Raw genomic sequence first — 12,151 nt, 5'->3', positions numbered from 1 at the left:
GTCCTGTTCTCCAGCTGCCAGCTGCTTGGCAAAAGAAACAAAAGTCAAGGAATAGGCCAAAGCAAGTCCTGAATTGACTGTAAACCTGAAGAAATCAGTGATTTGTTTGCTCAGCTGGGAGCTGCTGCCTTTGTTGTCCCTGGAGGTGTCAGCTGCCTCGAGGAAAAGCATCGCTGTAGTGTGGGTGAGGGCTCCCTGGGGAGGGAGAGGGACCTGAAGGTGGCCATGGCAGGGAGTGAAGGGCTTTTGCAGCAATCTAGGTATGTCCTGGGCAAGGGCCTGACTGCAGCTGGTGCCCTCCCAGGAGCCTGGTGATTGCCGGGGCTCTGGCTGCTTCCTCATGTTCACTGATCCTGATCTGACCGTGCTTTGGGGCCATGTGTGGCATCTGCTTTCTCAGCCGGCACCTTCTGAGAAATAACATCATGTTTGTCCACAGCAATGACCCGGCAGAGAGTGTGCTCGATAAAACACCCGAGGGTAGAAATTCCCTTCATTTGGGCACCCTTATTCCTCCTGGAGATCTGAGCAAGGGAAAAGCTGTCATTGCAGGTCCTCTCCCTGAAGCTTTTCCTTTTAGATTTTCTTCCAGAGACCCCCACTGGCCTGGCTTTCGATCTGTAGCTAAAGGGAGAGCATTCATCTTTTTAAGCAAGGCAAAAGTCCCATGGAACCGGTCAGATCAATCCGTCTGCTTTTTGCGAGAATAACAAAATTCAAATGAGACTTGTTATCTGCACGGCTTATATATTTAGGAGTTGGGTTAATTACCCTCATTAGCTTCATCTCTTGAAAGAAATGCTCTTGATCTTACCCCTTGTGCCAGAAATACAATCTGGAACGAGTCTGTGAAAATAAATAACACATTGATAAGGTTCACGCAACGACTTCTGAGTACTCTGATTCAGCAGCATCTGTCACAGTGACCGGTTCTGCCTCGCCTTGGAGGGACCCTTCAGATTATCTTTCTTGGACTTCAACTGGTAGGAGCTACCATTTAAAAATGCAGTCCACATGATTAAGAGGCATTGCTGTCTCTGATAATATTCAGTGCAGAGTACACTTGTCAGACACTGGAATCTATTTACTGAATTCTTTTCAGACAAGTCGTTTTTGGCACTTGGTAAAGTTTCCTTCCATGTGTCCTCAGTGGCTGAATGCTAATTTATTCAGAAAGGCTCGGCTCCAAATACATGAGACAGTATTTTCAGTGTTTCCTACTGTCTGGACAGCATGGTTTTTGGAGACTTTTTTTCCTTCTTTCTCCTTTGTCCCCTTAATTTCCTTTGGTAAATGTATGATGATAGTGACACTAACACTGTGTACTTACAGTAAGTGACATTATTTTGCAGTGGGAACATGGATCTCCATTGATAGCTTCTCCATTAGGAAGCACCCAATAAGCTTATGGTATCAACACAATAAATACGGTCAAAGCACCTCTGACAAATGAAATCTCTGAATTTTCTATTCCTTAGTGATTCCTCTAGCCCTGAGAATACAGTTAATTAGCTGATCTCAGCTGAATTGTCCTGAAAATTTTGTTTATTTCTAACAGTAGCAGAAAGAGAGGAAAACTGTAAGGAGAAAGGAATAGAAATTATAGGGTATACAAGAACAGAGATTATTAGGTCTGAGGAGTCAGTTCTTTCATTTTTGTCTGACCTTGTGAAGATGTGTAATCACTTGGTCCAAGCTTTGAAGTGAGAGTTGTTTCTCCTTTACTCCTACCATAATCAGTTCAGATATCTGTCTGTCGTTCTCTCAGCTTTACAGTACCTGATTGTTCATGGTAAATTGACAAGATGTTGACATTAAAATAAGGAAGTGCTTTTTATCTCTTACAGTGTAGGAAATAAGGCACAGCTCTGCTGTGTCCTAGCACCACGTATGTTTTACAGGGTAACTTCCCTGTGTAGCCTGGCCGCGCTCTGTGTTTTCCAAGGCATCCAAGCTGCTCTGCAGCAGACGCTCGGTGCCAGTGGCCTCGTGGTAGCACTGGGAACCTCAGTGCTGATCTCATGCCTGTACCTGCTTTTGTCATTCCTGAACTCTGTGTTCTTAGACCAAATTCCCTGCAGGTCTGATCGGTGAGGTGATCTTTGGGTGTGCCGGACCAGTCATGCATGTATGTGCAACAGAGTTTGCGTGCCGGTGAGCCCTTGTGGCCACTCTTTAATTCAAAAAAATAAAAATAAAATGGTTGGAGGAGGTGATGCCCAACTTTCTATGGCTAAAGCACTTGCTCATGGATAATTGTTGGGGAGGACATTGTTAAAGCCTGAATAGACTTTTTTTTTTTTTAATATATATATATATTTATTAGAGGGAAGCTTAGATGCATCCTATTAATTAGCTGTTGATGCTCCTTTGTTGCATCTGATCTGACTCATGCCTCCTCAGCTCATGTTGAAACCTTTGGCAATAAAGGTTTTCTTGGCCAAGACAAGATCTTATTTTTTGCGAATCAGATCATTCAGATCAGTTAAGAATGTGAATGAACCAAAGCCTTCGAATTTAAGGAGCTGGGGGATCTCTTAGCCAGGGAGGATGTGTTACTAAATCCGTCCTCTGGGTTTGGTAATCCATGGGAGATCTTCCTCGTCAACCGGGTTTGAGTTTGAAGAGAAACAGGCAATTAAGTGGGGAGGCATTGGTTTCACCTGCCTACCACAAAGAGCTGGTTGGTGTCCTCCCAGTAAATTACAGCTTGCAGGAGGCAGTGATTCATCTTCACAGGCACAACAAGTGGGAGAACACTTGTTTGGCTAAGGCAATATTCAGGCCTGTTTGCACACTTATTATTTTCCTGTAGAAACTTAGGAGCAGATTGGCACATGGTGTTTCTCCTAAAGCCTCCAAAGCTTTAAAAAAGGAAATACTTTTCACCAGTAGTTGTGTGGGCCCATGGTCAAGCAGGTCCTGGATGCAATGCTGTTGAAAACGGATCTTCCTTGCAATGTTCCCAGGTTGCTTTTTAATTACATCACTTCCCTGGTTCTCTGGTACTGGCATGTGGATGGGAACATGAAAGCACAGCACCACAGTGGCACTGATGAAGGTTGTTCTAATCCCATCTCTGGCCTTACCTCCTCATGGATTTGGTGTATGGCCCTGGGTGGTCACATCAGTCCCAATGCAGGTTTCTCCATGGCACAACACGCATGATGCTGGTGACCTGTTTGGTGCATGGGGATGTGTCAAGCTTTAGGTAAACCCGAGTAGCATGTGGGAAGGGATGCCAGCCAAGTGTGGTTTGCTGATGAAATGCTTGTTTCTTACCTTGTGACTCCAGGGCCATGAGAAAGCCCACGTACGTGTGGGATCTCATTGCAGGGACCAGCGAAACCTGGAGCAGCCTGGGCTGGGAGTCCATCACTGTTGTGCAACCCATGGCCTGTGCTTGTTTTGATGGTGTGTGATGAGCAGAGGGGCATCACAGAAACCATGCAGAACCTTGAAAGTAAGTGTGGCTGTTGGGAAAATAGCCACAACAAGTGGGATTAAACTCCATGAAGAAGAAACTGCTCTTATTCACTGTTGAGTGATGAGCAAAGTGAATTTGGGCCTCTGAATATCATGATGTGATTTATTAGTAATCACTTCCATAGTGTTTCTCATCTATAGATCTTAAGTGGCAATTAGTATGAAGGCGAGAAAGTATTATTCTTATTTTATTGAGGCACAAAGACATCAAATGACCTGCTGCAGGGCATTTCATGAGTCAGTGGTAGGGTTGGGCATAATGCCTGCTTTGAGGAGGATAATTTTTGTACGATTGGTTAGTGTCTGTCGGTGCCAGTTGTGTATGTGATTTGGTTAATAATTGTGAACATGACTTGAAATTTTATGGACTTGTTCACTGATTGTGGGTCGGAGCATTGCCAGGACTTGCTGACGATAGTGGCTAATTCATGCTAATCTGTAGGCTTGGTACAGTTTAATCTAATTCATCTCAAGTAATGCGTTTCTTCTTCTAAATTCCAGTGACCATTTCCATTGCTCCAGTTAACGAATAGGTACCTGCGTGTTTTAATGGGAAATATGAAAAACCCTTCAGCCCTTAACGGCTCTGCAGGTGTCCCAGCTTTTGTGAAAGTAGTCTGCTGTCTTCTAGAAGCCCACAGCTTATACTGGAGCTGTTTTTCCTCCTTGTCCAATTAAGCCAGATAATTAAATCTCTAGTTTTAGTCATAGCCTGCATTTTTAATCCTGTAACTGAGCTCGGCCTGCCACAGGAAGTTCTCTGCATTTCTCAGCACAGCGGATCCCTGGTAAACATGGCATTAAATCCAGTCCCATGCTGCTTCTCCGTATTCATCTCTCTTTGCTTGGCCCAGCACTTTTATGCTGGGTGTTTCCTGTGCTAATGGTTATTTTATTTAAATGCCAGATGCACTGTGGTTATACTTTTAGCTGAAAGCATCGGGAATTTTTTTCTAAGTGATGGATTTAGTTACATGTACTTGATGTTTGGAGCACAAGCACAAAGCATGTTTCGACTGAAGCTGCCTAGACCTAATTTGACAATCAAATAATAAGCTGGAGGTTTCAGGAGTGAAATGGCAAGATCTCTTCAGCAATACTAATCATTTCCTTGCTTCTGCATTCATTGCATGCCCTTTATTTGATAGGAGAAGGTTTTAAATCACCCCTTGTGCCGTACCTGAAGGATGTTCTGCAGTTGCTGAGTGGTGCAGTGGATGACAAGGAGCTGAACTGAAGAACTTGCACCTCTGAGGAGCTTTCCACAGTGATGCTTAACAAATGTGATAAAGCACGCAACGTTTGAAGCTGCTCCAAATAATCCTTCACTTGGGGAGTAAAGAAATGCCAGACTTCTCTTCCTATTTCAGTGTATGCCGTGAGCTCTGTGATACAGAAATGGGGAAGAGCAAGGACTCTTTCCTTCTCTGTACCTGTAGCATCTCCTTACAGATGTTGCTTTTGGAAGTTGATTTATATAGCTCCTTACTAGCTTCATTTTCAGCTGAATTTGCTGCGTGAGAGGGGCAAAGCTGTACACAAGAGACCAGTTAAACGGAGATGTGCAAAAAAATAACAGTACAATATTTGGATTGCTTTCTAACACTTGAAAATGAAGGCTCAGATTCCTTAGTTCTTAGTCGAGCTCTTTGCTCAGGTCAAACTGAGGCCATGAATAAACTGTGTTGGTAGGATTTTTCCATGTCTGTTCAGAAGAGACAGCACTTGTCAGGAGAGCACGTTTTTGAGCAGTGTCAGTTCTTTGTCTTGTTTTGTGTCGTTGTGTGTAACCTCTCATCTTTTTGTCATTCCTGGAGCATGTAGGGATCCTGTCTGGTGTTAATGTTCTGTGTACTGCCCAAACACTTTAGTAGATGTGGGAATCATCACGTGAAGCCCATGGGGGACCTGTCTGAGGGCAGGGACTGCTGCCCACTAATGCTGGTTCTGTGCGTTCCTGGGTCACCTCCACTTCCAACGTGACGCAGGTCAGGATGGATGTTTGTCAGACTGTGCTCATAATTTATGCTAGATTCATGCCGTACGCAGAAGAACAGATGTTAACTGACATCATGCATGGCCTTCTTAGAGCACAGAGCTAATCATTCATCTTTTTTTTTTTTTTTTTTTTTTGGACATTGACCTGGCAGGAGCTGTTGGTTGCTCTGTGGTTGGTGCAATTCAGATCCCATTTCTTGTGATCTAACACTAGATTTGCTTTCTTGCTAAACAGTGGCTTGAAGAGCAGAGTTAATTAGGCTGTGGGCAAGCCCATGCAATCGCGGTTGGACCGCACGAATTCATCTTGGTCATTTCATCCTGCAACGTAGGTGCGTCTGCGATCACTGTGCCGTGGTGTTTTCAGCTCCGGTGTGCGTCATCCAGGAGCCCTTTCGCCACGTCAATATGACAATTGCTGTGATACATGGGGCTTCGGTATGTTTATTAGGCCTCATTGATTACTGTCTGTTCTGAAGACAGATTGTTAATTAGCACAATGGATTGCCAGAGTGGGGGTGTGTGTGTCGTGTGGTGCTGGTATGGTCTGCTATCACATCTGGAAGAGATTCAAGGAGGGATGCAGCTGTCAGCCGTGTAGTTAAGAATGAGGTAGGGTCAGTGATACAGAGTAAGGTTTCTTGTCTTTTAAAGAAAAAAACAGTGGGTTTAAAGCAAGGACAGAAGTAAAAATAAGAAAGTAAAAACATCTCCCAGATTTTAGGACATTGTTCCAAATGGGCAGTGCTGTTAAAGCAAGAGTTGGCTCTTGTGCTGTGTGTATTGGGAGAGAGCTTTCAAACAACTGTGTCGGTATCTCATGCTGTTTTTTTTTGTTTTTTTTTTAAGGAATGCTGTCTTCTCCCTCTCCACCTATTAACTGTTTTCTGTGAGGAAAAACCTCAGTGCAAATCAGTAGCTCAAAAAAGCCTCTGCCAAACCATAACTTGAAGGGATTGTATGCTGGGGATTATTTTTTGCTTCCTACTTAAGGTGATTTCAAGGCTTTTGCAAGCTGCGGGTACAGCTTGGTGATATCATGCTCCTCCAAAAAAGAGAAGCCCTGATGCCTGGTTATTCAAGGTTACAGGAAGGAAGACACCAGGAAAGCCTTCTCTGTACATGTGCTGAAAATGGTGGGTGACCTCAACAAGTCCATGGGACTCTGCCCTATGCCTCTTTGTTGCAGCTGTGTTCCAGGGGAGAAACATCTCCGCATTCTCTGCAGGAGAAAGGCAGACCTGAAGCATAGCTGGGACTAATGGGATCCCGAGCTGAACTTTGCAGCTTTGCTGTACGCCTGTGGCACACTGACCGAAGCTCTGCGCTTCGTGGATGTGCCTGATTGCAGGGTGTGTCATTGATTCGTTCTGGACAGTGGCAGCTTCTCTGACTTCACTGCTGCTTTTGAAAAGGGGGGGTTGCGTATTTTGTTGTTGCAAAATGTGTTGACTGCTTCATCACTGAACATCCTTTCTTATTTTATTTTATGTTTATCTGGAGGAGAAAGTTAATCCATCCTTAATTTAGGCACTGTAGCTTGCACGTCCTGATTTTGCAGAATTAGAGCTACAATTTAACTCTTAGAACAAGTAAAATTCCACCATTTTAGTTATACAGGTGCTGCTCATATTATTTTAAAGATAAAATGTAAGAATTTGAGCATATCCCTGTAGTTACTCAACATTTGCTGTCGTGGATAAAATTGGAGGGAGGAGGAAAAGCCAGATGGAGCCGGAAGATGATCAAAAGTCCAAAAGGTCTCAGAAGCCCCTGTGCCTGGGAGGGCTTAAAAATGGGACACGGATGTCAAAAGTCCCTTTGGTGCTGTCAGATGTGCCATCCCCGGAGTTCAAAGTACTCTAGAGCTGCAGACAAAGCAGCCTGAACCTGGGAATGGTGTGGGTTGGGAGCAGTTTGTAACTACAAATTGTCACTTAATTTCCGTGTTGTTATTCCCATCCAATTAAAGTCATGGCCATTGAGCTAAAAGATGAGGCTATTTGATTGGATTTTGGGGACCATAATCGCTGCTGTGATGTTCCTGCCTGGAGGCAGGGACTCGCGAACAGATCTTTCCAGTAGGAGGATTATAGCTGAGGCGGGAGTGCTGGGTTTAAAGAAAGAAAAGTTTAAAGCTGTCATATAGTGGTTTCCACTCAGATGAAAAAGCAGAGGATTATAAAGCTTTCTTTTCTTTTTTTTTTTCTTTTTTTTTTTTTTTGGGGGGGGGGCGTGGAGAAGGAGGGGGAGTAGCATTGTTACAGGACTGACAATGGAAAAAGTCATTCTCCAGGAAAAACCCTCTTGGGACTTGCGTTATGAAAGGATTGTTCCCCACAAGTACGGGGTGAAGTAAGCTCTCAGAAGGCATTTGAGGCAACTCTCAGGGGTGTATGCCTCCAAAATTTTCTTCCTGTGAGAGTTTTATTTAAGCAGAATGGGTATTGAAGCTGCTCTGGGAATCAAAGGGGGCATCTTGGGATCCCCAGCAATGTTAAGACCCCTCAGAGTTTAGTCTGCAACCAGTGACTTTGTACAAATTGGTTTCATTTATTTATTTATTTATTAAATATCCTCATTAATCGTGTTCTTATCCTGGTGCATTATGCACAATGGTCTCGCCTTCCATACCTGTTGAGGCCTGGAGGTGTTTCTTGCCCCTAGCAAGAAGTAATGTCAGGGCCTTCAGTGCTCCCTCAGAAGGGCTGATGTGTTTAGTCACGGTAACTGTAAAGTGTCTCCATGTTGTGATTAAACCTGATTTCTGTGTGTGGTAGGATTTTGAAATACCACCTTTGTGAAAACAGCTCCCTTCTGGAGTGCATGTGCCTCCGGAGATAAAGATTTAAGGATGCCTGTAGAGCATTGTGAACTGGAAGGGTAACTGCTGTAAGTATTAATTGTCACAGAAGGAAATGTTTTTTTCGCTAATTGGCAGAAATGGCTTTAATGAGATAAAGCTGGGTTGGACTACTGCATAGCACAGGCTAGGCTTAGTGATAACCCCAAGCATAAACCACACACATACACATCTGCTTTGGAGAAAGTAGAAGTTGACACTTCACTCAGGTTTTTCAGCGCTAATTGAATTACCAGGGGTTTGTGAAAAGCTGTGGGAAGGCTGTTAAGGAGCACCGGGAGCAGCACGGCTCAAGGACCTGAGCTGTCTGGCATTGCCAGTCTGGGCGTTTTGGAAGAAGCCGGAGTATTCTCATGAATTCATGTGGAAAGGGAGAGGGAGCAAGTATGCAGAACCGGGAGGCTGCAGGAGTAGTGCAGCCGGTGCTCACCCCTCCTTGTGCTGCTGGTGGGGAAGCAACAGCTCTGCCCCGAGCAAACCTGGACCCTACTCTTTGCTTCAGACAGCTGCAGGTCCCAGCTGGCGCAAAGCCGGTGAGGCTCCTCCAGCCAGGGATTTCTGCTATTAAACCGAGTGTGTATTTGCTCTTTGTATTCTGCTTTTAAAATCTGAAACTTTGGACAGAAACCTTATAGCGCGAGCCTGTTTCTCTGCGGACATTAGTCTCTTGAGACACTTGGCAGGAGAGCAGAATATTTGAATGTGTAGTAACTTGCTTTTTCATTTTATAAACCCTTATGTAAACACATTGTTTGGATTGTTGGGAATGGGTTGTTTAACTTTTCTGTCTACACTTTGAAAAACAACAAAAAAAAAAGCCTGAAAGGAAAAAGAAACAAAACACTACTTACTTGCTTGGTGTGTCCCTGTAACACTTTCCAAATGTAAAAGCCTCTTAAGAGCAGGAATATTATTTATACTGCGTTTATGAAAAGACTGATCAAAGCAGCACAACTGTGCTCAGCTTTATTTAGCATCAATGACTGTATTAATGTCAGGGTGCTTTATTATTTTAGTGAATTCAGAAGTTGTGGGCTCTGCAAAGTGTAAAGCTAGCTAAGGCTCTAGTGAATTTATATCGCATTATGTGCCATGCTATCACAAACCGCTTTCTGCTCTGTTGGCTGCACTTCTTTGCTTGCCATCTGAAAAATCTACTTTTGGGGGATTATCTTTTTTGGTGGTGGTGGTTTTTTGTTCCTCCCCCCTGCCTTGCTGAAGGATGGTGGGAACAGGGCAGGTTTGACCTTGGTGCAAGTGCCTGAGTTTTGCTCGGCAGGGCAGTGCTGATCCTGGCTTCGTTCAGCTGAGTGGCCAACACTCCCTGCACACAGGTGGAAGGAGGTTAAAAGGCATTAGTGTGCCTTGACTCATCGTGCCCAGCTGCTACAGTCAGGCAGTTCCCTTGGCCATTGGCCATGCTGTGAAAACGCCAAGTAAAAACAGACCCACAAGAAACCCAAATGCTCAGTGGGTAATTTCTGCTGGTTCCCATACAAGTGTTACACCTTATACTGAAATTTTTTCATGTCTTGGTTGTATAGGGGACAGAGTATGGAGAGAGGATGCAGGAAGTGTGCAGGGATAGATAATTGAAAGGGTTAATACTAAAACAGTAATATGCCAACAGGCTGCGCGGCTGGTTAGAGCCTGACTCTAACAGGCTGATCAGATCAGATCCCAAACCAGAAATCTCTCTAAAAGGCTTAACATGGGGTTTTATGAGTGCTATTGTCTCTCTGTCTGTATAAATGGTAAGGAAATGGCTTTTGTTTTGTCCTGTGAGCAGTGGCTATGAATGGAAGCTGGCAGCACAACCCAGCTCTGAATATCGCTGGCGTGGGACAGCAGCCTTTTGACATGGCATAGTTCAGTGTTTTGTTTTTGAGATTTCTCCTTTTGTAACTGCTGGTCACGTTGGTGGTCAAAGCAATGCTGCTTTTAAAGCAGACAAAAGCAATTCCTATTCATTGGGCAAGTTTGAAATAGTTTTTTCCCACGTTCTCTGGACTTGAGAGGTTGGCTGCAATTTCCCCTCCTCCGGATGGTCACGTTTCTCACTTTATGAATCAGGTACTATTCTTATACCTTCATTAGGTTACCAGGGAGGGTGTCTCTTTTTTTTCTACTTTTTTTTTTTTTTCCCCTTTTACTTCTTTCTCTCTTTCCTTTCCCTGCTTTAACTGTCTTGCCCAGTTGTAGTTTGGCCTTCCTGCCTGCTTGGAAGTAAAGATGATGTGTGAGCCTGAAAATAAGTGGTGATTGATTCTTTCCTAGACCGCTCTTCTCTCAAGAGCAGTTCAGTAAATGAGGGGAAACCTAGATCTGCTTACATCCTTCAACACAGAAAACCCTTAACTGTCTGTCCAGCTGCCTTAACCAGCAAGCCTGGTATCATTGCCATGGCTGTATTATTTGTATTCCAGTAGCAATGGTGTAACTGCAATTTTTAATTTACTGTACAGGCTTCAAGGAAGCGTGCCGTGCTCAGTGCATGCTTACTGTCTTTCACGTACAGCTAAATCTCAATTAGCAGGCATAATGAGAAGCTAGCTTGGATAAAGCTTAAAGCTGGGGGATAGAACTCATGTAACCTGGGTGGTGAGAGCTCAGATTGTGTGTTCGCATCCATGCCTCCCCGTTGTGAGCACTGATGTGCCTAGGGCAGTGATGGGCACAGCAGGCCTGCTGCCTGCAGGCAGGGCTTGGTCGCAGTGGGACAGGGCCTGCCTAATCCTCAGCCTCCTCTCACCCTGTGTGTCCGCCTGTGACAGGATTAAAGGGCAGCCCTGGACACAGAGCTGTGGGTCCTGTGCCTGGTGCTCCTCGGATGGTGCCAAGGCTGTTGGAGCTGAATTTTGGGGGTGCTTGTCCTCAGCAACAGCAGCTGGGTGCTAGGCAGCAAGTGTCCGAAGTGGCCCTGCTTTGCCACCCATATCCTCCTTGCACAGCTTTGGTGCGAGAGATTAGTGCCCTGTCGGTGCTGTGAAGTCATGATTTGAATTAATTTACCCCAGGGCATTTCACTTTGAACTCACTTAGTGTGAATCGTTGGCCAGCAGTGAGAAACCTACATGATGTGGGTGCCAAGGACATGTTAGCAGATACTGAGGTGTGCTGACAGGGTGTGATGGGTTGAGTGGGAGACCCTTGCCCCTTCCTCATTTTTACTGATTTTCTACCGCAGGCCTCGGTGCTCACCTGGGGATGAAATGCAGGCATTTCATCTGGCATATGAGTCCTCAGCAGTGGGTGACCCCTCATGGAGGTGCCATCAACGATACAGAGCAAGTGTTCAACTCTAGCCATGGCTTCCCTGGGTTAGGGGCCTCCTCTTTGAATCCTTTCCGACCCGGTCAGTGTATGTACTAAGGAAATTAGTAAATTGAGTAAATTATTAAGTCAGTAAATCTAATAGGGATTCAGGGTCTGCCCTCCCGTCGCTGAGTCTGAATAATGATGATTATGTATGTGTTTAAACTGCCAAGTTAGGACTTGTATCCAGACTGCTGCTTCAGGCCTCATGTCCTGGCTTTTAGCTTCTGGTACAGATCCAATACATTAGAATTAATGCATGTATATTGGTGAGGCTAAATAGACCTTAAAATATGGCAGATATTAGTTAGATGTTGGTGGGTTCTGTTAACAGTACTGTTTCATATATATATTCCTAGAGATCTCAATTTTAAGGTAAAATTTAATAAACCAGAGGAGGTAACAAGCTTTTATGTGCAGCAAATGGCTTTTGTGACCTATTTTCAGAGAGAGCTGGAAGTTTACGCTAGGGGCTACTGGGCAGTGCTG

At 44.6% G+C, this 12,151-nt stretch overlaps 1 protein-coding gene and 1 long non-coding RNA gene across 2 annotated transcripts in view; both read left to right on the top strand.

Moving 5' to 3' along the window:
- Positions 1-12,151, top strand: part of PDZD2 (PDZ domain containing 2) — a 199,017-nt gene that overhangs the window by 100,448 nt on the left and 86,418 nt on the right.
- On the top strand, positions 2,746-5,510 carry LOC137848547 (uncharacterized). The gene is made up of 3 exons (XR_011091414.1): positions 2,746-2,969; positions 3,296-3,463; positions 4,635-5,510. It is a non-coding gene; the product is annotated as an uncharacterized lncRNA (long non-coding RNA).

Source organism: Anas acuta, chromosome Z (assembly GCF_963932015.1).
Source record: "Anas acuta chromosome Z, bAnaAcu1.1, whole genome shotgun sequence".
NCBI lineage: Eukaryota > Metazoa > Chordata > Aves > Anseriformes > Anatidae > Anas > Anas acuta.
The sequence above is the reverse complement of the archived record's forward strand: the minus strand, read 5'-3'. Positions and strand labels throughout refer to the sequence as shown.